Source organism: Lithobates pipiens, unplaced genomic scaffold (genome assembly GCF_037356315.1).
Source record: "Lithobates pipiens isolate NorthernLeopardFrog02 unplaced genomic scaffold, aLitPip1_a1.2 Scaffold_16, whole genome shotgun sequence".
NCBI classification, from domain to species: Eukaryota; Metazoa; Chordata; class Amphibia; order Anura; family Ranidae; genus Lithobates; species Lithobates pipiens.
In genome coordinates, this window is record NW_027507748.1 from 577076223 (window position 1) to 577097563 (window position 21341).

General features: G+C 41.1%; 1 protein-coding gene across 4 annotated transcripts in view; it reads right to left on the reverse strand.

The window, feature by feature from the left end:
- Positions 1–21341, reverse strand: part of PDE1B (phosphodiesterase 1B) — a 513717-nt gene that overhangs the window by 238360 nt on the left and 254016 nt on the right. The gene's annotated exons all lie outside the window — the stretch shown is intronic.

Sequence of the window (21341 nt, forward strand, 5' to 3'; positions counted from 1 at the left end):
GGCTCCCACTGCTGTCAATCAAAGTCAGTGAGCCAATGAGGAGAGAGAGAGGGCGGGGCTGGGGCACGACGCTGTATCTGAAGGACACAGAGCAGTGTTTCGACTCAGGTGCGCCCCTAGCAAACTGCTTGCTGTGGGGGCACTCAACAGGAGAGAGGGGCCGGGAGCGTTGGTGTGGGGCCAAGAAGAGGAGGAAACTTTAGTATCACTTTAAGGCTGATATGTGGGTAAAAACTTTTTTAGCATTTGCTAGGCATTAACTAGGTACCAATAAGGTGCCTCAAATGCCGTGTGCTATACTGGTAGCTGCTGCTTCTTTCTTGAATTTTTTTTTATACATGCAGTCGGGGCTACAGCACAGCAGCTTTGTGGTTTCTCCATTCAGGAAAAATCTTGTATTCTTCTCTTGTTCAAGTATTTTATTGATGAATAGAATAGACAACGATTACTGACAGTGAACCGGATAGGATCAAACATCAAATGGATCCTTGCAGGAAGCTACAGTTGAGTCCATATACATTTGGACACAGGCACAATTTTCATACGTTTGGCTCTGTATGCCACCAGAATTTTTTTTTAAACTAAACAATCCAAATTAATTTGAAGTGCAGACTTTAATTCAAGGGGTTGAACATGAATATCAAGTACAAATTTTAGAAACTGCAACCATTTTTATACACAGACCCCCCCCCCCCCCATTTCCAGGGGCCTAAATGTAATTGGACAAATTAATATAATCATAAAATGTTAATTGTTTATATTTTGGTGTGAATCCTTTACTGGCAATGATTGCCTGAAGTCTTGAACCCATGGACATTGCCAAAGACTTTGTTTCCTCCTTTCTGATGCTTTGCCAGGCTCTAACTGCAGCTGTCTTCAAGTTGTTCTTTATTTGTGGGTCTTTCTGCCTTTAGTTTTGCCTTCAGCAAATTAACTGACTGGGCCATTGCAGAACATTCCACTTCTTTTTCTTCAAAAGAAATTTTGGATCATTGTCCATCTGTACTTTTAAGCTCCGTCCAATCAACTTTGCTGCATTTGGCTGAATCTGGGCTGACAGTATATATCTCTAAACACTGCAGAATTCATCCGGCTGCTTCTGTGTTCTGTCACATCATCAATAAACACCAATGACCCAGTGCCACTGGAAGCCATGCATGCCCATGCCATCACATTGTCTCCACAAGGTTTTACAGAGGATGTTGTGTGCTTTGGATCATGAGCTGTTCCAAGCTTTGTCCACACTTTTTTCTTCCCATTATTCTGGTACAGATTTATCTTAGTTTAATCCATCCAAAGAATGCTTTTCCAGGCTTGTTTTTAATTTTTTTGCCAAAAGTCTAATCTGACTTTTCTATTCTTCAGGCTTATGAATGGTTTGCACCTTGTGCTGAACCCTCTGTATTTTCTCAAGTCTTCGCTTGATTGTAGACTTTTTCAATGATACACCCACCTCCTGGAGAGTGTCTTTCACTTGTCTGGATTTGTGAATGGGTTTTTCTTTACCATAGAGAGGATCCTGCAATCATCCACCACTGTTGTCTACTGTGGATGGCTAGGGCTTTTTATGTTGCTGAGCTCACCAGTGCATTCTTCTTCCCTCAGAATGTACCAAACTGTTGATTTTGCCACTCCTAATGTTGCTGCCATCTCTCTGATGGAATTGTTTCATTTTTGAAGCCTTACAATGGCCTGTTTCACTTACATGGACAGCTCCTTGGAACGCATGATGTAGGTTCACAGCAATATATTCCAAATGCAAATACCACACTTAAAATCAACTCCAGACCTTTTACCTGCTTAATTGATGAATAAATAATGAATGAGTAGTCCACATCTGGGCATGAAAAAGCTTTTGATTCAATTGTCCTAATTCTTTTGGTCCTCTTTCGGAATTTCCGTAATTTTGTCCGTCCAAACTTGGTTTTGTCCGACCAAACTTGGTTTCAGCGGACAGTCCGCTCGTGTGTAGGCAAGTTGGACGGACTAAGTATGGCGCATGCTCAGAAAGGATTTACATGGCCGAAGGTTGCATTGCAGTGTATTGGACGTTGTTTTTCTAGTCCCGTCGTACGTGCTGTACACGTCATCGCGCAAGTTTTCAGCGGACTGTCTGTTCATCGTGTGTGGTCAAGTCCGTTCATTCAAAAGTTGAACGGACTGTCTGTCGGATTGTCTGACGAACTTAGTTGGGCAGACAATCCGCCCGTGTGTACGCGGCCTTAGTGCTCTTAATTGAGACAAGTACACATTATAGAGGGATATGCTTTGCTCATTTATTTATATGTATAAGTTGGGAGTGGGATGCCATTCAAAAGTTCACATCATGTTCTCATTGGCATCATCCCATGTGTAAATCAAGAAAAAAGGGAGAACCAGATAAGGGCAGGACTTTAAATATGCCTCTGAGAACACAGCACATAGAATGTATAAAAAAAAAGTACAACATTGTATTAAATTTACATATTCTTTAAAAAAAAGCACCAAGAGGCATAAAACTATAGTATTGTATAACATACAATACAAAGCATCACAATAAATAGTATTTGGTAGAGGAATTGATGTTCATGTATATGTTCAATGATAAGTAGATCAACGCATTCCGTGGGAGCCCCCGCTTCTTCAAGACCACATTTAGCATATACAATACATCACTCTTGACAGTAATGATGATCTATAACTGTCACATGCACCAAGGGGTGATAAAACTGCAGAATAAAATAAAAGAGTCTCCAAAGAGGGTTGCGCCTACCGGCCCACACAAGGGGGTGTAAAGATAAAAATATCTTATGATGTGATTAGGATATCATTATCCAGTAGTTAGACAGCATCATATATTTATGTAGAAAAAAGGCTCCAGATATGACAGGCCTGGTGGTATACTTGAAAAGGTTCACAGAGACCATCCCTGGCCCTCAAACAGATAGATCACCAGAATCACCAGCAAGAGCTTGCGGTACCAAGGATCACAACATTTCTTTTGCCCTTCCTGATAATAAATATCCTTATAATAAATATAAGTGGGTACTGGAAGAGCCAGAAGGTAGGGAAAGTCCTTCTTTTCACTGGTGATCACCTTGGAATGTGGACCAGACCTCCAGGAAGGTGTTTATCTGTCATGCTGTTAAATAGAGCTGGTTCTATTGGCATATTAAATAATTCCAGTAGTGTTGGTCTTATGGGCGTTGGCCTAGCTGGCGAGAGAATTACTGAACACGGCATGCAAGTTCCTGATGGAGACAGACTTTCTTGAGGTTGGCTACACCATGACAAGCGTACAATCACATAACATTGAGAAGAAGTGAAGAATGTCAAATGGGCCCCATACATTTTGTTTCTGTGGGAAGCCTCTGAGGTGTATCAACCACTAACCTAATTGTTCATTCTTCATATCTGGAATATACTAATCAAAATCCAATTTCAAACAGCTAGTAGAAACGATGATATGCTACATTGCTATATGTTTATATATGTCTGCTCTAAGCACCCAAATCACTATAGTGCTCAGTATGGATATATACCAGTCATACTGACTCCTTGTGGGATACTAGGTTATTTTCGTGCTAGTATGAGATACATTCATGAAATGTTCATAACCTGATCAGTATTCAATAAAAAGTAACCTTCAAACTCTCTTCTTTGACTTTGTGGCATACTTATATGTATTGAGACCTTTATTAGCTTTATGTTTAAACACTTCCAAATTAAAAGTAACATTGTAAAAATACATTTATAAAAATCACAGAAAATCAAATGACAAACAATAAATGAGAACAAAAAGTAATCATCATTGTATACACTATTCAGCTGACTGCCAGGAATCCCAAGGGGTTTCAACAGCAAAACACAGTATCCCAATCAGTTTTGTATTTTCAGCACTATTATCTCACATATTTTAAAGCCAATTGCAAACTCTGTTTCATCTCAGTAAAGAAAAACCAGGGAGTATTTATAAACCCCCATTTTTGTAAATGGTACAGACCACTATAGCAGGTTTTAATAAAAAGCAGGCAGATTTTGGAAGTAGTACAATGTTTTGCAAAGAAATATGGTGTTTTATATTGTAGGCCTGTAAATCTTAGGAATAACTCACTTAAATCTGTCCAAACAAGAGTCTAGTAGACATCCCTGGTATGATAAAATTTGAAACACGACTTCATAAATTATAATATAATAAATAACTATAAATAGTTATAAAAAATAATAATATAATAATAATAAAATAAATTTCCCCACAAATCACTATCGCTCAATTCTGCAAGTGTTCTAATTTACTATCGCTAAAACCGCTTCTGCCTGGAGACTTTTTGTATGCCATGGACATTCTCAAGTCTCCAGGCAGAAAGAACAGTATATATAATATAAAAGTGCATGCAGGGCACTGCACAAAGCATTAGGGACAAAAGGGATGTGAAATGATTTGATACAGTAATGTAATCTGTACGATTACAGTGTACTGTATGTGTTATGTTTTCTTTTTTGTACCTTTGGAAATTGCCGCCAGGCTACACCCCCATGCGTCACGACGCTTGGAGGGAACGAAGCCCCGGTACACAGAGCATTGGGTGGAAGATCCGGTGAAGGATACAGCAGGGGGACATTGCAGGATCCTGGAGACAAGGTAAGTTACCTGTGCCAGGATTCTACAATGCAATCCCGAGTGTGGCTCGGGGGTTAATGCTATTGGTACTGAAAATTTACCCCGAGCCACACTCGGGATTGCCGTCAGGGAGGTTAAAGTGTTTACTCTATATAAATACTGTCAATACGTCCCACAATAAAGCAAACTTCTAATCACGTTCTCACCACTTAAGACCCCTTAGAGCTTCACTACAGACAAAGTGAGGAAATTGAAACTCCTACTATGAAGACAGTAGTTATCTGTGTGAAATTAGTGGTCTCTGAAGCGGTCCAACAAGTCTTTTGCTCAATCACCGCTCTCCAGTCAGCAGAGATTGTGAGAATTGCTTGTTGGAGAATTTCAACAGAGAGCAAGCGTTCTTCTCCACAGCATACTGGTACAGGGAATGAAGTTTGGAATGGCTGCAGGGACCTATTTCTAACTACTAACAGTAAGACATTTTCAGAATGTAGAGCCTTGCCCTATGCAGTTTTTTCCCTAATAAATTTAGTTTGGATTGTTACTAGGCTGTATCCAACCTGAGTTTTTGTGTGCTCTTTTTCTAGGTTCTGTAAGTTGTCCCTGTGCTCAGTGGGTTGATTGCTTTTGCCTGTTACTGTAAAGGTGGTTCCAGTAATTAGAGTGGGAAGAACACTTCATGAGTTATGAATATGTATCTGATTCAAGCAATCCATGAGGTTATTGTTTAGAGCTATAGTTTGGAAATATTATAAATATTTGGGTCTCAATTCCAGAGTATTCTCTCTCCTCTTGGGTCCTGCTTGTACAGGAAGTGTTTAAAGACTCTCTTGACTTAGGTCTTGCCCATTGCCCATAGATCAAGGCACCTTTGACTGATCTAAAAGGGTGAAGAACCAGTTTAGTACAGAGAGATTCATGCAACTTAAGAATGATCTACCTAACTGCTCTCACAGGGTCATCTCCTAAGAGGCTACTCTTAAAGAGCCTATTGCTATCACTACGACTTTTAGAATACATGTCTTATTTTTGTGCTCTTTTTGAGTATCTTCATCCCTACACATTCTCTCCTAGTTTTGAGTTTAGAGGTAAAAAATACCAAGCTGACTGGCACCCGGCTTGTTGTCCATCCCACTATACACCAAGGACCTGACCTGAGATTAAAATACTATCTCATTGAGCCACTTTGGTGGACCTCATCCACCACACAGGGATAAGGGGTTGCTACTAGAAGAAAACAGCGCTGAGAGAATATGTAGGCTGTCATTAATGACCTCTATATTCACGAATGACCTCACTATTCAGTACTTTCTGTTCCACAGACCTGAACAAAATATACGGACCAAGAGTTCTGACTTCTACCTGATTTTCTGATCTACATGCTTGTTCAAGGTCAGACTTGGTGAGTATTGGAGACAACTAGTCAACTCTTAGAAGAAAACAAACAATTGCACATTCCTCTTACTACAGGTTTGCTTTAAGCTCATTTTGAAAGTGGAGCTATTACAGATCAAGGCGAGAAAATTGTTTACCCGCTGTTGGTGATTACTGATAGTGGACACAGTGGCAACCTAAAATAGCCAGCACATTGTAAATTTTGGCTTTGCTCTTTCCCTTAAGGGGTAAAAAAATCCCATTCCATTTAATTCTATGCATAAAAAGGTAGCAATATCACAAGGGAGCTTGTTTCATTGTGCCTGCAGCAAGGAGCCACTCAATTTTCTTTAGAGAAGCAAGTTGAGATTATCCAGGCAGGGAGTGGGAGACAATTTCAAGTTGTTTAATTCAGAATTCACAACATGATTGTTAACGAAGTTTACTTATCAGAAAAAGGAGAAGCTGGAGGCTGGCAAGAGATGTATGCCAACTGAAGTGGTTCAGTAAGAAATTCCTCTTCATATGGCACTTTGTACTTTTTGATAAGTCACTTGACCCATACTGTCTTATCTGCTACATGATTTTCATGTGATCGAACTTGGCAGAGCATCCCTTTCTCTTTGGAAATAATATATTTTGGCAGCTGCAATGAACATATGAAAGATAGTAGGTTGAGTTACCATCAGGCAATCCACTTGCTATACTATAATTGCTTCTACCCAACCATGCCAATATTAAAATAAGGGAAAAAGCACATTTGTAGAGAAGGATATGCTGTTCTTTTTGCAAAATAAAACTATTAAAATGTGAATATATATATATATATATATATATATATATATATATATATACACTGTGTATATACACACACACTCGTTACTGTGCAAACTTTTTGTATAGAAGTGTCAATAGATCAGGGCTCTGTGGAGGCCAAACCATGACCTCCAGAACTCCATGTTCTTCCTTACGCTGAAGATAGTTTTTCATTGGCTATATGCTTGGGGTTGTTGTCCTGCTGTAGAATACATTTGGGGCCAATCACAGGTCTCACTCATATTATGGCATGCCGGATAAGTATCTGCCTGTATTTCTCAGCATTGAGGACACCACTGATCCTGACTAAATCCCCAACTTCATTTGCAGAAATGCAGCCAAAAACTTGCAAGGAACCTCCACCATGTTTCACTGTTGCCTGCATACATTAATTGTTGTACCTCCCTTCAGTAAACGAGCTGCCTCCTCCTACAGCCAAATATTTCAAATATGCTGCCATTGTACTTGGAGTCAATCCACGGATAGTATAGGAAAGGAACAAAAGAGCAACAGAGAACATTGACCTGAGGTGTGCCGGGGTCACGTGGTCAGTATGCCTAAAAGGGGGCATACCCAAGTATGAATTGAAATTAAATGAAAAGGAAAAGAAAAGGGGAATGGGTGAGTGGGACATGAGAGCCTATGACCACAAGGGAGGAGGCAAAGGAGGGCAGGCTTTATGCAGCCTGACTCCTCCTACAAATACAGGCTGACCTGTGGTCAGCCTTACACTTGTACTCAGAGTCAATCCTCGGATAGTATAGAAAAGGAACAAAAGAGCAACAAAGAACATTGACCTGAGTTGTGCCGGGGTCACGTGGTCAGTATGCCTAAAAGGGGGCAAAAATAAACACAGTAGGATGAAAGCTTAACAAACAGATTTATTGCACCCTGAGTTAATGTTCAAACTACCAAATTGACAATGCTTATGACATCACAAAAAGTGGCTCTGGGACATACCCAGAGAAACAAGACGACCTCCACCTACCCAAATTCCAAATAATGATAGCCTGGACCCCCTGGCGCAAAGTCAGAGAAGCTGCTCCTATCCTGAATGAATAGCCAAAGAATGCTTAGGGTCCAGACCCTGTTTGGCCAAAAAAGGGGATGGTAATGAACTGCGGAGAGGGGAGCCTTAGGAAAAGGCAACAGAGGACCATCCCTGGATTTGTCAGATGTGGCACAGACGAGCTGGTATAACCAACAGCTGGTTTAACCAAAAAAGGCTGGAAGCCGCTGTCAAATAGACAAGGCTGATGTGAGATGCACAGGAAATGAGGAGCACTGTGCAAATTATCTCACGGCATGATGGGACCTGACAGACTCATTCCCACGATAAACACTACAGGGAACCCACATGTCTATCACAGTGTAGAACAGCAGAAAGAGCCCCTTATGTGCATGAAACATCCAAAGTGTGCATTTGAAAAAACAGAACCTGTATGGTTTTAACTTATCATTGGGTGCCCAAGCTCTACATCAAGGATGCCATGGCCCCATAACACTGCACTACTGACGGCCAAAATGCCCCCAACCGCAGCATGCAGCCCTGGAACAAATGTCACACCAACAAGAAGCCATGCTGCACCACACATTGGAAGATCCAGGTGTACCTCAATGGAACGAGATAAGCCAATACCCACTGTCCCCACCAGAGTTACTGTGCTGCAAAGATCCAACTGGAAGGCCTGAATCTCCTCCAGCCCCATCCCACCCCCCTGCAAAGCCACGCTGCCCTGCATACACAAAACTCAGCATTCTCAACGGCACACACAGAGTCGATGCACCATTACCAACAGAAAACGGCCCAGAGCATGCATACGTGTATCCTCCCTTGAACAACCCCAGGATCCAAAATCACAAGAGCACTTGACCATGGAAGCAGCACTCGGGGGGAGCGATTGGGGATAGCAAAACATGAAAATATCACCCAGGACAGCCCCCCCTGAGCCGCCATGCTCCCTGCGTTTAGGCTGACCCCCCCCCCCCCCTGCCCAGGCCGGTACCTGAGCGGGACGGGTGGCAGCCGATGCGGGACCTCCGTTGATGTCACCCGCCCACCTACCAGAACCACGACCACCAGGAGAGAGAACCGGCAAAATCCTTGCAGCCGAAAACAGGAAGTGATGACATGACCTGCCCTGACCCGGAAATGATGTATCTGCTCACATGAGAGCCTATGACCACAAGGGAGGAGGCAAAGGAGGGCAGGCTTACACTTATTCTGCACCCCAATTTCTATGTTTTCATACAGAGTTGAGTTGCTCAACCTTGATTCCATATCGGAGTTATAGCTTTTTGGCTACAATTCCTCCATGAAGATTACTTCTGACCAGACTTCTCCAGACAGTAGACGGGTGTGCCTGGGTCCCACTGGTTTTCGACAATTCTGTGCTGACGGCACTGCTGGACATCTTCTGATGCCAAAAAGTAGTACGCATGATATGTCTTTCATCTGCTACATTAAGTTTCCTTGGCTAATCACTACGTCTACAGTACTCAACGTTACCCACTTCTTCAAAAGAGCTTGAACAGCACATTTTAAAACCCTAGTCTGCTTTGAAATCGTTGCCTGGGAGAGATCTTGATTATGCAGTTTAACTACCTTGTGTCCTTTTGCTGTGCTCAACCTTAGTAGCACAGTTTGGCTATTCCTCACTCAGTTTTAAGCCTCCACAGTGGTTCCTGCTTCAGTTACTAACTGTGTTTCAACCTGCTTGATGATCATTAGCACCTGCTTGGTATATTTGGTTAATCATACATCTGACTCTAATCCTACAAAATCCCTGACATTGTGCAAGTGTAAAACTGAAGTTGGTTTGAAGCCAAAGGGTAGTCACTTCAAATATTGATTTGATTTTGATTTTGATTTTGTTCACTCATTTTATATTTATACTCCAAAGACATGCAGGTAGGTTAATTGGCTTATGTCCCAAATTGTCCCTAGTATATGAATGGGGACCTTGGATTGTTGGATCTTTGAGGGTAGCGACCGATTTGAGTGTGCAATGTACATGGATAGGGACAATTGTAGACACTCACTCAGGTTGAACTGGATGGACTGGTGTCTTTATGTAACTAACATGACAAAATTTGGAAAAGTTCAAGGGTCTGAATACTTTTTCAAAGCACTGTATTGTGTGCCTGGCTGCCTTGGGACCCAGAAGGGAATGGAACCTGGGACCAATCAAGGGAGTTGCGCTACACATAGAATGACATTTGTGCAACATTAACCTGTCATTTTTGTTAATAGTTAAACCAATTAAATGGAAGAGGACATGTCTTCAAATATATCTTACAGCTTCCCAAGAGCCCTAAATCCCAAAGAGCTAATGTTGTTGTTGTGTCAACCGGGAACCCACCACTCCTATCCCCTAAATATGTACTGTCCAGCAACGCCGAGCATCACACTGACAAATCAATAGGAAGGTCTTAGCTTAAAATGACAGTCCTTTTTTTTTTTGCACTATGGGGAAGTGACAAAGATTGGATATAAAAGACTTCCAGATTTGAGGCTGCATTCACACCTGACATTTTGTTTTCAGGTAGAAAGTAACGCCTTAGGCTTCTAAGGACCTGTAGAGGACATCCATAGGCATACAGGTAAGTCTAAATTATGACTGGTTTATTTTAACCAATACATGGTCAGCATTGAAATCCAGGGACATCAATCCTTGAATCAGTCCTTGAAAACCTTGGACATCAGGGAATTAGGGAATCATATTGATGAAGGGAATCAAATTATATGATCTAATTTAGATTTAGTTTGGTTGGCAAGACTGTAGTTACATAAGGTAATGGGTGCAGGCTCGTAGGAATAAGCTTCCCTAGTGCTGCTTCCCATTTTCATTTCACAGATGATATTCATGACTGATGTTGTGCTGCAACTTCCTCCAGTAACTAAGATGTTAAAGCTATTTAACTTTCAATTCTGTGCCAATTATGGCCCCAAGAGAAGGGATTAACTGTTAATTTAGAGGTTGGTGAAAGTGATTGTCTGCCACTGAGAAGGATTTGCTACTTTTAAACTGCCTTTGGCCAGATGCTAGGCTTAAATAAAGCACCTTTTTTTTTCTCATTCCATTTCCTTGTGCCAAAGGGGTCAGCATTTTGTTTTGTATGCGTGTACCCTCGATGAAAGATAACTCACTTTTCTGGACGTTTGTGGCCTCTCGCCATTCTTTTTTTTTTAATCCATTTCTAAACTAAGTTTTTTGTTTAAACATTGCTAAAATAAAACCATTTTGGACTACACTCCAGGGTTTAATCTACTCAGTGTTTAGTGCTCATTGTTTTTTTTTCTGAAGACAAAGTAGAACAAAAATTAAAATAAATTGCTACAGCAAATTGGGAAAGTAAATCATTTTATGCTGTAAGTGGATATGTCACTTTTAATACACGCTAGCTGAAAATGGAGATAAAAAGAATTCCGGTTTAAAGAGTGAACAAGGATTCTTATACATAAATACATTGGTAAAAAATAAAGTGCTGTATATATACAGAGCAATATTTTATCTTAGAAATACTAGGATGTAATATTTGTCAACTGACATTCTAAACCACTAAACACACTCCAGTGAATTATACATATTTGAAATGTTTTATCGGTCAAAGGAAATCTAATTCTGTTCAGCACAGTTGAATACTGTCCATAATACTTTTTTAATTTGCACTACCAGTTGAATTTTCAGCACAAGCTAAGAAATAATTATGCTCCTCAGCACCATCTAGTGGCCACGATGCAGTATTTTCCACATTCACACATTCAAATTGCAGAGAATATAGCCATGAAACATTCAAGTTTGCTCCATTTGCATAGAACAAATTTACCTTCAGTTTAAAGGGATCAACAGCTATGCAAAGTATATATATATATATATATATATATATATATATATATATATATATATATATATATATATATATATATATATATATATATAGATGCACCCCATAATGTATATCTACAGCCCAAATCAATTGGAAGCAACAAAAAGAGTTTTGATTTCCGATACACTTTGGGGTGTACTCAGAATCGGGTTCAGCTCTGCATGGAAACCAATCAGCTTCCAGATTTTATTGTCAAAGCTTATTTGAACAAGCTGAAGTTAGAAGCTGATGGTTACTATATACAGCTGCACCAGATTCTGAATGCCCCGGTTTTAGTAAATCCCCCCCTTTAAGTCTGTTTCCCAACTTGCAGCCCTTTGGAACTTTTTGAGCAGCTCTCAAAGCCTCTTTTTGCTTTTATATTAGGCCCCTTACACATGGGGTGAGCTCCATCTGTCCATTGATCTCCGCTGAGCAGGCAGATGGCTGGTCCGTGTCCTCACGGCTTATGCAGAGCGAATACAGATACAGCCCGATTTCTGCTATGGGGGGTCAGTAGGGTTGAGCTTTATGTTCGAGTCGAACATGAGTTTGAGTTGAACATTGGCTGTTCGCCGAACAGTTTTGGGTGTTCGTGGCAAATTCGAAAGCTGTGGAATACCCTTTAAAAGTCTATGGGAGAAATCAAAAGTGCTAATTTTAAAGGTTTATATGTATGGTAATGTCATAAAAAGTGTTTAAGGACATGTATCAATGCAAAAAAAAGTTTTAAAAATTGCAGTTTTTCCGGGAGCAGTGATTTTGTGAAACAATAAAAGTGTAATATTCCTTTAAATTTTGAACCTGGGGGGTGTCTATAGTATGCATGTAAAGGAGTGCATGTTTCCCGTGTTTAGAACAGTCTGACAGCAAAATGACATTTCTAAAGGAAAAAAAGTCATTTAAAACTACTCGCGGCTATAATGAATTGTTGGGTCCGACAATACACATACAAAAAAATGCGTGGGGTTCCCCCTAAATTACAAACCTGGCCCTTCAGGTCTGGTATGGATATCAAGGGGAACCCCGCGCCAAAATAAAAAAAATGGCGTGGGGGGTCCCCCTCAAAATCCATACCAGACCCTTATCCGAGCACACAACCTGGCAGGCCACAGCAAAAGAGGGGGGCGAGAGAGTGCCCCCCCTGAACCGTACCAGGCCACATGCCCTCAACATTGGGAGGGTGATTTGGGGTAGCGGCCCACCTCAAAGCATCTTGTCCCCATGTTGATGGGGAGAAGGGCCTCATCCCCACAACCCTTGCCCGGTGGTTGTGGGGGGTCTGCGGGCAGGGGTCATTAACAAGGGGACCCCAGATCCCCCTAAAATATATCATTTTGATCACCCCGTTTACATAAACGGGTAACCCCGCCCCCCTCTAACACGAGGAAAGCCATAGGGAAGTCCCCATGTGTTAGAAGGGGGCGCGGTTACCGGGTGGTCCCTCCCACCATTATATAAGAAGTGTTAGAAGAACAGAAGCATCACATAGCAGAAGACTCCCACAGAGGCGGATCACGCGGACAGAGCAAGACGTGGGACAAGAAGAGCGGAGGAAGAAGAACATGAAGAAGAAGAAGATGGAGAAGAAGATGGAGAAGAAGAATATGGAGGAAGAAGAAGAACACGGAAGGAAGACCAGAAGAAAGAAGAAGAGGAAAGAAGAACAAATTAAGAAAGGACTTGTCAAAAACTGTCTCTTGTGTTTTTTAACCCTTTTGACACTTTTTTTGTGAAATGGTAGGGGTACCCCATTACCAATTCACATGGGGGGGTGGGATCTGGGTGTCCCCTTGTTAAAGGGGGCTTCCATATTCCGATAAGCCCCCTGCCTGCAGACCCCCAAAACCACTGGGCAAGGGTTGTGGAGATGAGGCCCTTATCCCCATCAACATGGGGACAAGGTGCTTTGAGGTGGGCCGCTACCCAAAAGCACCCTCCCAATGTTGAGGGCATGTGGTCTGGTAGGGTTCAGGAGGGGGGTCGCTCTCTCATCCCCCCCCCTCTTTTCCTGCGGCCTGTCAGGTTGCGTGCTCGGATAAGGGTCTGGTATGGATTTTTGGGAGGAACTCAACACCATTTTTTTTTTTTACATTTTGGCATGGGGTTCCCCTTAAAATCCATACCAGACCTGAAGGGTCTGCTATGGATGTTGAGAGGGGGCCCCGCGCCATTTTTTTCCTAATTTTGGCGTGGGGTTCCCCTTAATATCCATACCAGACCTGAAGAGCCTGGTATGGAATTTAGGGGGACCCCCACACATTTTTTTTTTAAATTTTGGTTTGGGGTTCCCCTGTGGGGAAATTCCATGCTGTTTTTAACAATGAACTGTTATGTGTTTTGTCGGACCGACAATTTATTATAGCCGTGAGTAGTTTTAAATGACTTTTTTCCTTTAGAAATGTCATTTTGCTGACAGACTGTTCTAAACATGGTAACCATGCGCCCCTTTACAGGCATACTATAGACAGCCCCCCAGGAACAAAATTTAAAGGAATATTACACTTTTATTGTTTCACTTTAAGCATTATTAAAATCAGTGCTCCCTAAAAAACTTTTTATTGCATTGATACTTTTTAAAACTTTTTATTGCATTGATACATGTCCCCTGGGGCAGGACCTGGGTCCCCAAACACTTTTTATGACAATAGCATGCATATAAGCCTTTAAAATTAGCACTTTTGATTATTCATGTTCGTGCCCCATAGACTTTAACAGTGTTCGTGTGTTTGAACAAATTTTTTGCCTGTTCGCATGTTCTGGATGCAAACCGAACGGGGGGGGGGGGGGCTGGAGTGTTCGGCTCATCCTTAGAGGTCATATGTAAATCAGACCACCTGTTCGTTTACACCCAACTGCCACCCTCATCCGTCTGTTTTAGCAGATAGGATTGGATGTCAGTGGGTGTCAAAAGACAGATGTGGACACTGTATCAATTGCATAGCGTGTGTTCCACTTTCCGGGCCGGAAGTGATGAGTGGGAGGGTCAGCTTCCAGTCCGGAGAGTGGAACGCACGCTATGCAATTGATACACCATTCACATTTTGCACAAGAGTAGGGCTGATGGTTGATGACGCCCAGTTCTGTCATATTGACAGTTTTTTTAAGTTTTTTTTTATGTATGCTGCCATTTTCTTATAAATCACCCAAGGATTTTACTCTGTGAGGAGCTTCTTATCTTTATACATCGCCTGTTACATATTCTTTTGTTCCTGGAGCCTTGGAGTCATCACCGGAGGTCAACCAATAAAGAGGGAACCACCAGAGTATATCACACTGGGAAGTGGTCCCCATTAATGACCCACAAGCACGATAGACTCCTCATGCTGTATGGTTAAGTCCAACACATTTGGTGAGTGCAGATCGTTCACTACTCACAGGAGGATGTACACAGAGCACAACACAAAGAAAAGACTCTGTTTGCACTGATATCACTAATGCACTTTATTTCATTATAGTCACTGGAGAAATGTATTGATAAGAAGCTTATTCACTTTTGAAATTGTCATAATTCACATTGACAGATGTTTATCCACTTTTGATACAGCACTATTATATCCTTGTCATAATATTTAGATGTTATACCTATGAGTAGTTCTGTAGGATAGTAACAAGGCACAGTCACTTATATTGAAATTTAGCACATAGTCAAGTTAAAGCAGGTGCTGTCTAACACACATAAATCCAGTCTAAAGCCCCGTACACATGATACGAAAATCAGATGGAAAAATTAATAAGACGAGCTGTCTGTTTTTCGGATCGTTAGTACGGTGGTTTCGACAGCCTTTTTCATCAGACAAAGGCTGGATGTGCAGACTATAACATTTTTGTCTCATATGAACTCATTGTCCAATTTTCGTTTCATTGGTTTGGTTTTCATACGAAAAAAATCATAAGAGCAAGACTACGCATGCTCACAAAATGTATCCATTGAGGGTTATTTACGAAAGACAAATCCACTTTGCACTGCAAGGGCACTTGGAAGTGCAGTCGCTCTAAATCTAAGGGGTAGATCTGAAATGAGGGGAAGCTCTGCTGATTTTATCATCCAATCATGTACAAGCTAAAATGCTTTTTTTTATTTTACTTGCATGTCCCCCTCGGATCTACAGCAACTTTACTTCCAAGTGCACTTGCAGTGCAAAGTGGATTTATCTTTAGTAAATAACCCCCATTATGTCACTTCTGACGAAACGAAAATTGGACAATAAGTTCACATCAGACAAAAATGTTATAGTCTGCACATCCAGCTTTTGTCTGATGAAAAAGCGAAATCGGCTGTCGAAACCACTGTACTAATGATCCGAAAAACAGAAAGCTAATCGTATTCATTTTTCCATCTGATTTTCGTATCATGTGTACGGGGCTTTAGACTGGATGTATGTGTGTTCATGATTGTACGAGGCTTATGATTGCCTCCTGAAGCATGCCTGCAGTCTCTGACCATCTCTTGTAGCATGCCTGCAGTCTCTGACCATCTCTTGTAGCATGCCTGCAGTCTCTGACCATCTCTTGTAGCATGTCTGCAGTCTCTTACCATCTCTTGTAACATGTCTGTAGTCTCTTACCATCTCTTGTAACATGTCTGCAGTCTTTGCCTGCTTTCAGTAACATTATATTTACTGAATGTTATGAGAGGCCCTTTGGTGATGTCAGGAGCTGCACTTTAGGGGCCCTATGTCAAGTGCATTAACCACCACTGCTTTAAGTCAACCAATCAAGTGCTATCAAAATGCGTTTTTTGGTTGTTGTTTTTTTGTTAATTTACCTTGCACATGATTTGGTTATTCAAAGTGAACACAGGTTCACTAAATCTATAGGTTCTACTTTGATAAGTAAACAACTTCTGTTCCTTTAGTAATTCAACTTTGCTGTAACTTAGTTTATTAACTGGTGATCCAGCCAGTAAGTTTCTTGTTTTTCCAACTTCCTTTAACAGACTGAGCTGTCCAGCAAAAGTGGCAGTTTAAGGGTTGAGAACAACAATTCAACACTGGCAGGCGGGCTTACAATGGTTAGATTTTATTCATAACTGCTTAATAGGTGTCAGCTGGAGATCAGATGTAAATTGTTTGCCCAGTTAGGTAAAGTCTAAGACCCCCTGCTCACTGGGGCATTTTTCAGGCGCTTTTGGGCTAAAAATAGCGCCTGTAAAGTGCCTGAAAAACGCTGCAGTCCCAGTATGAGAGCCCGAGTGCTTTCACACTGGGGCGCTGCGCTGGCAGGACTTTAAAAAAATGTCCAGCATCTTTGGGATCGGTAAAGGAGTAGTGTATACACCGCTCCTCTATCGGTCCTGCCCATTGAAAAGAATAGGCACCGCTGCCAAAGCGCCTGCAAAGCGCCTGCAAAGTGCCTCGGCAGCAGCACTACAGGGGCACATTTAACCCTTTATTCGGCCCCTAGCAGGGGTTAAAAGCACCCCCGCTAGCGGCAGAATAGCACCACTTAAATGACAGTAAAGCACTGCTAATACTAGCAGCATTACAGTCAACGCCTGCCCCAGTGTCTTAATCTACTTGTCCACCTAACACTGCCTTCTCCATTCATTGATAATGCTACTGTCTAAAGGTTGATTTCTCTCTTCTCCTCATCTGCTCTCTTCTCCTTTCAGCATGTTCTGGGTTGATTTACTAAAGCTGGAGCATTCAGAATCTGGTACTGCATGGTAGCCAATCAGCTTCTAAATTTCTTTCAGCTTGTTCAATTAAACTTTGACAATAAAACCTGGAAGCTGATTGGTTTTCATGCAGAGCTGCACCAGATTTTGCACTCTCCAATTTGGTGAATGTGCCATTCACTGCTTTATAAATTCGCCCCTATGTTCCTTTAAAGTGACTGCAAACGTTTTTTGGGGTTTTTTTCCAATAAAAATAGCAAACATGTTATACTTACCTGCTCTGTTGCAGTGGATTTGCACAGAGCAGCCCAGATCCTCCTCTTCTCGGGTCCCTCTTCTGTGCTCCTGGCCCGTCCCTCCTGTTGAGTGCCCCCACAGCAAGCAGCATTCTAAGGGGCACCCACGCCGAGTTACAGCTCCCTGTGTCCATTCAGACACTGAGCTGCGGCCCAGGACCACCCCATCTCTCTCCTGATTGGCTGATTGACTTTGATTAACAGCAGCGGGAGCCAATGGCACTGTTGCTGTGTCTCAGCCAATCAGGAGAGAGAGTCTCAGATGGCTAAGACACTCATGCTCATTGCTGGACAGAGATGGGGCTCAGGTAAGTATTTAGGGGGGTCGAAGGGGGCTGCTGCACACAGGAGGTTTTTTTATCTTAATGCATAAAATGCATTAAAATAAAAAAAACTTCTGATTTTACAACTCCTTTAACCACTTCCGGACCGCCTCACGCCGATATATATACGTCGGCAGAAGGGCACGTAAAGGCAGAATCACGTACCTGTATGTTACCCTTTAAGAGGCAGCGGGGGCCGCGGAAAGCTCTGTGAGTCGGGTCATGGGTCCCGCAGACTCCATCGCCGCAGGGATACCCGCGATTGCCTCACAGAGAGGAAGAACGGGGAGATGCTAAAGTAACCAGGCATCTCCCCGTTCTGCCTAGCAACAGTGTCACTGATCTCTGCTCCCTGTGATAGGAGCAGAGATCAGTGATGTGTAAAACACAGCCACACCCCCCCACAGTTAGCAACACACTCTTAGGACACACTTAACCCCTACACTGCCATCTAGTGGTTAACCCCTTCACTGCCAGTGTCATTTACACAGGAATCAGTGCATTTGTATAGCACTGATTGCTGTATAAATGAAAATGGTCCCAAAAATGTGTAAAAAATGTCCGATGTGTCCACCATAATGTCGCAGTCACGATAAAAATCGCTGATTGTTGCCATTTAAGAAAAAAAATTAATAAAAATGCCATAAAACTATCCCCTATTTTGTAAACGCTATAACTTTTGCGCAAACCAATCAATAATCGCTTATTGTGATTTTTTTTTTTACCAAAAATATGTAGAAGACTATGTATCAGCCTAAACAGAGGAAAAAAATTTTTTTATATATATATTTTTGTGGGATATTTATTATAGCAAAAATTAAAAAATAATGAGTTTTTTCAAAATTGTCATTCTTTTTACCAAAAGAAAGCTCTATTTACGGGGAAAAAAAGGACGTCAAGTTTGTTTTGGAGCCACGTCGCACGACTGTGCAATTGTCATTTAAAGCGATGCAGTACCAAATCGCAAAAAGTGCTCTGGTCAGGAAGGGGGTAAATTCTTCCGGGGCTGAAGGGGTTAACTGACCCATGGCACAGTTTTAGCATGTCAATTCTATAATTATTAAATTACCCAGTGCCAGTTGTACTTTCATGTTGCCTGGCAGTCTAACATTGGCAGCTTTGACTGTGCCACTTTTTAAATTTCCTTAGCACCTAGCTTGCTAAGAAGGCACCTAGAGGAGAAAGGAGCTGACAGCGCTGGTGGGGGACTTCCAGAAGAGGAGGTAAGTGACCTTTCTGTGCAGTATTGTTGCACAGAGCAGACAAGTATTTCCTCTTTTTTCATTTAATAAAAGAAATGCCTTTAGTATTGCTTTAAACTAACAGTGTATTTAACATTCTGCCTACCGTTTCACTTTAAATTACACATATTAATTACTGTTTGCTTCAAAGGCTAGTCAACATTATCATATAATCAATTTGTATTGATTTATTTTTACCTGAAAGCTATTTAAAAAAATCCCTGTCACACATTATAGTTCATAATAACAGTGTCCCAGGTATCAAGTATAATTACACAACAAAGCTCACTTTATCTGACATATCATGACAACCTAATTAGTAAACATATGAATATATTATGGGACCGTAAAAAATATAATATTATCATATGCTGATACCTGCTAGCGAGAAGTGATTTAGAATGTATTTCAAAGTAACTGGAATTAATGGAATTGACCGTACAAATAATCAATAAATCAACCACAGAATGATGGAAAATCAAAATTCATTATTACTGAATTTAAATTATTCTGTGGTTGACTTATTGATTATTGGTACGGTCAATTCCATTAATTCCAATTACTTTGAAATACCCTCAGTGCAGTAGAAGGTGAAGGGAAGCCCATATGTTCCTCAAGTAGATCCTTTAGCAATAAAATAATTCATTTTTTTAAGGTCAAACAACAAAAATGGAAGCGATTAGACAAATGAAAAAAAATTTTGGGCTATTTTCTTGGTGACAAGGGTGACATATAGTCAATAGATTTAGTTTTTTCTTTACATCAGGAAAAACAGAACAACTGAAAGAAAATTTATTGTTTTTTGATAAATATATTGTCTTTAATTTGGTTCCAATAAAAAAAAAAAAGAGAGAAAAAAATAAATCGCATCAGTGCCATCAATAAAAGAGCCAAAAAGACTTTATTGATTTCAACCGTGTCTATTACTGTAACACTGAACATTACTGTTAGAAGAAAAAGACAACCTTATCAGTGTTTTGCTGATCCTGTCCAATAAAAGTCTGGGAGAGGAATTGTGACTACTAAAGCTGAATTTAAGAAACCTTTTTTCTCAGCAAAAATTAGGTAAATACAATTGTCACGATGTAAAGGGGTCCAACATGCTGTGTAATTTCTGCCCTTTAAACAGCTGTGGAGCAGAAATGGTTGCAGATAAACAGCTACAATTTATATAGGAGGATTTGCTTCATCTCTGCGTCTCACTCTAGGCTATTTATCTCACTGGGTATCTGTAAGTGTTTACAACCATTTTAAGTAAGCTATATTATCCCGCTGACCTGGGTGGAACGCCGGCCCCATATACAAGGCCTGGAGCTATCAGGAATAAAGAGGCCTCTTGAGTCAAGGTGTTCCCTTGATAACGTTGAACTGTGTAATACTGAGTCATAGATATTGCCAGGGTTACCAACCCTCCTATATCTATAGTTTCTTCAACTTGACCTTGCAGGATTCTGAGGCTTAGATGAACCTGCTGGAAGGGAACTTACAAAATCTTGACTTTTCTCATCAACACATGACTGCTGAGGCCCAATGGGCCTAGGTACAAATTAATGTAACATCATAGGATCAAATCCCCCACCATCCTTGACCTTTTACTCCATTAAATAAAACACAACCATTAGGTTGGAAAGGGCAAGGCCACAGATTTATTAAATTCCATATCGTAACATGTGAACACATTTAACCACTTCAGCACCAGAAGATTTGGCTGCTGAATGACCGGGCCATTTTTTGCAATTCGGTACTGCATTACTTTAACTGATAATTGTGCAGTCCTGCAACGCTGCACCCAAACAAAATTTACGTCCTTTTTTTCCCCAAAAAAGAGCGTTCTTTTGCAGACCGGACCATTTTGCTGGTCAAAGACCAGACCACTTTTTACGATTCGGCACTGCGTCGCTTTAACTGACAATTGCGCAGTCGTGCGACGTGGCTCCCAAACAAAATTGACGTCCTTTTTTTCCCACAAATAGAGCTGTCTTTTGGTGGTATTTGATCACCCCTGCGGTTTTTATTTTTTGCGCTATAAACAAAAATAGAGCGACAATTTTGAAAAAAACGCATTATTTTTTACTTTTTGTTATAATAAATATCCCCCAAAAATATATAAAAAAACATTTTTTCCCTCGTATTCTTCTACATATTTTTGGTAAAAAAAAATTGCAATAAGCGATTATTGATTGGTTTGCGCAAAAGTTATAG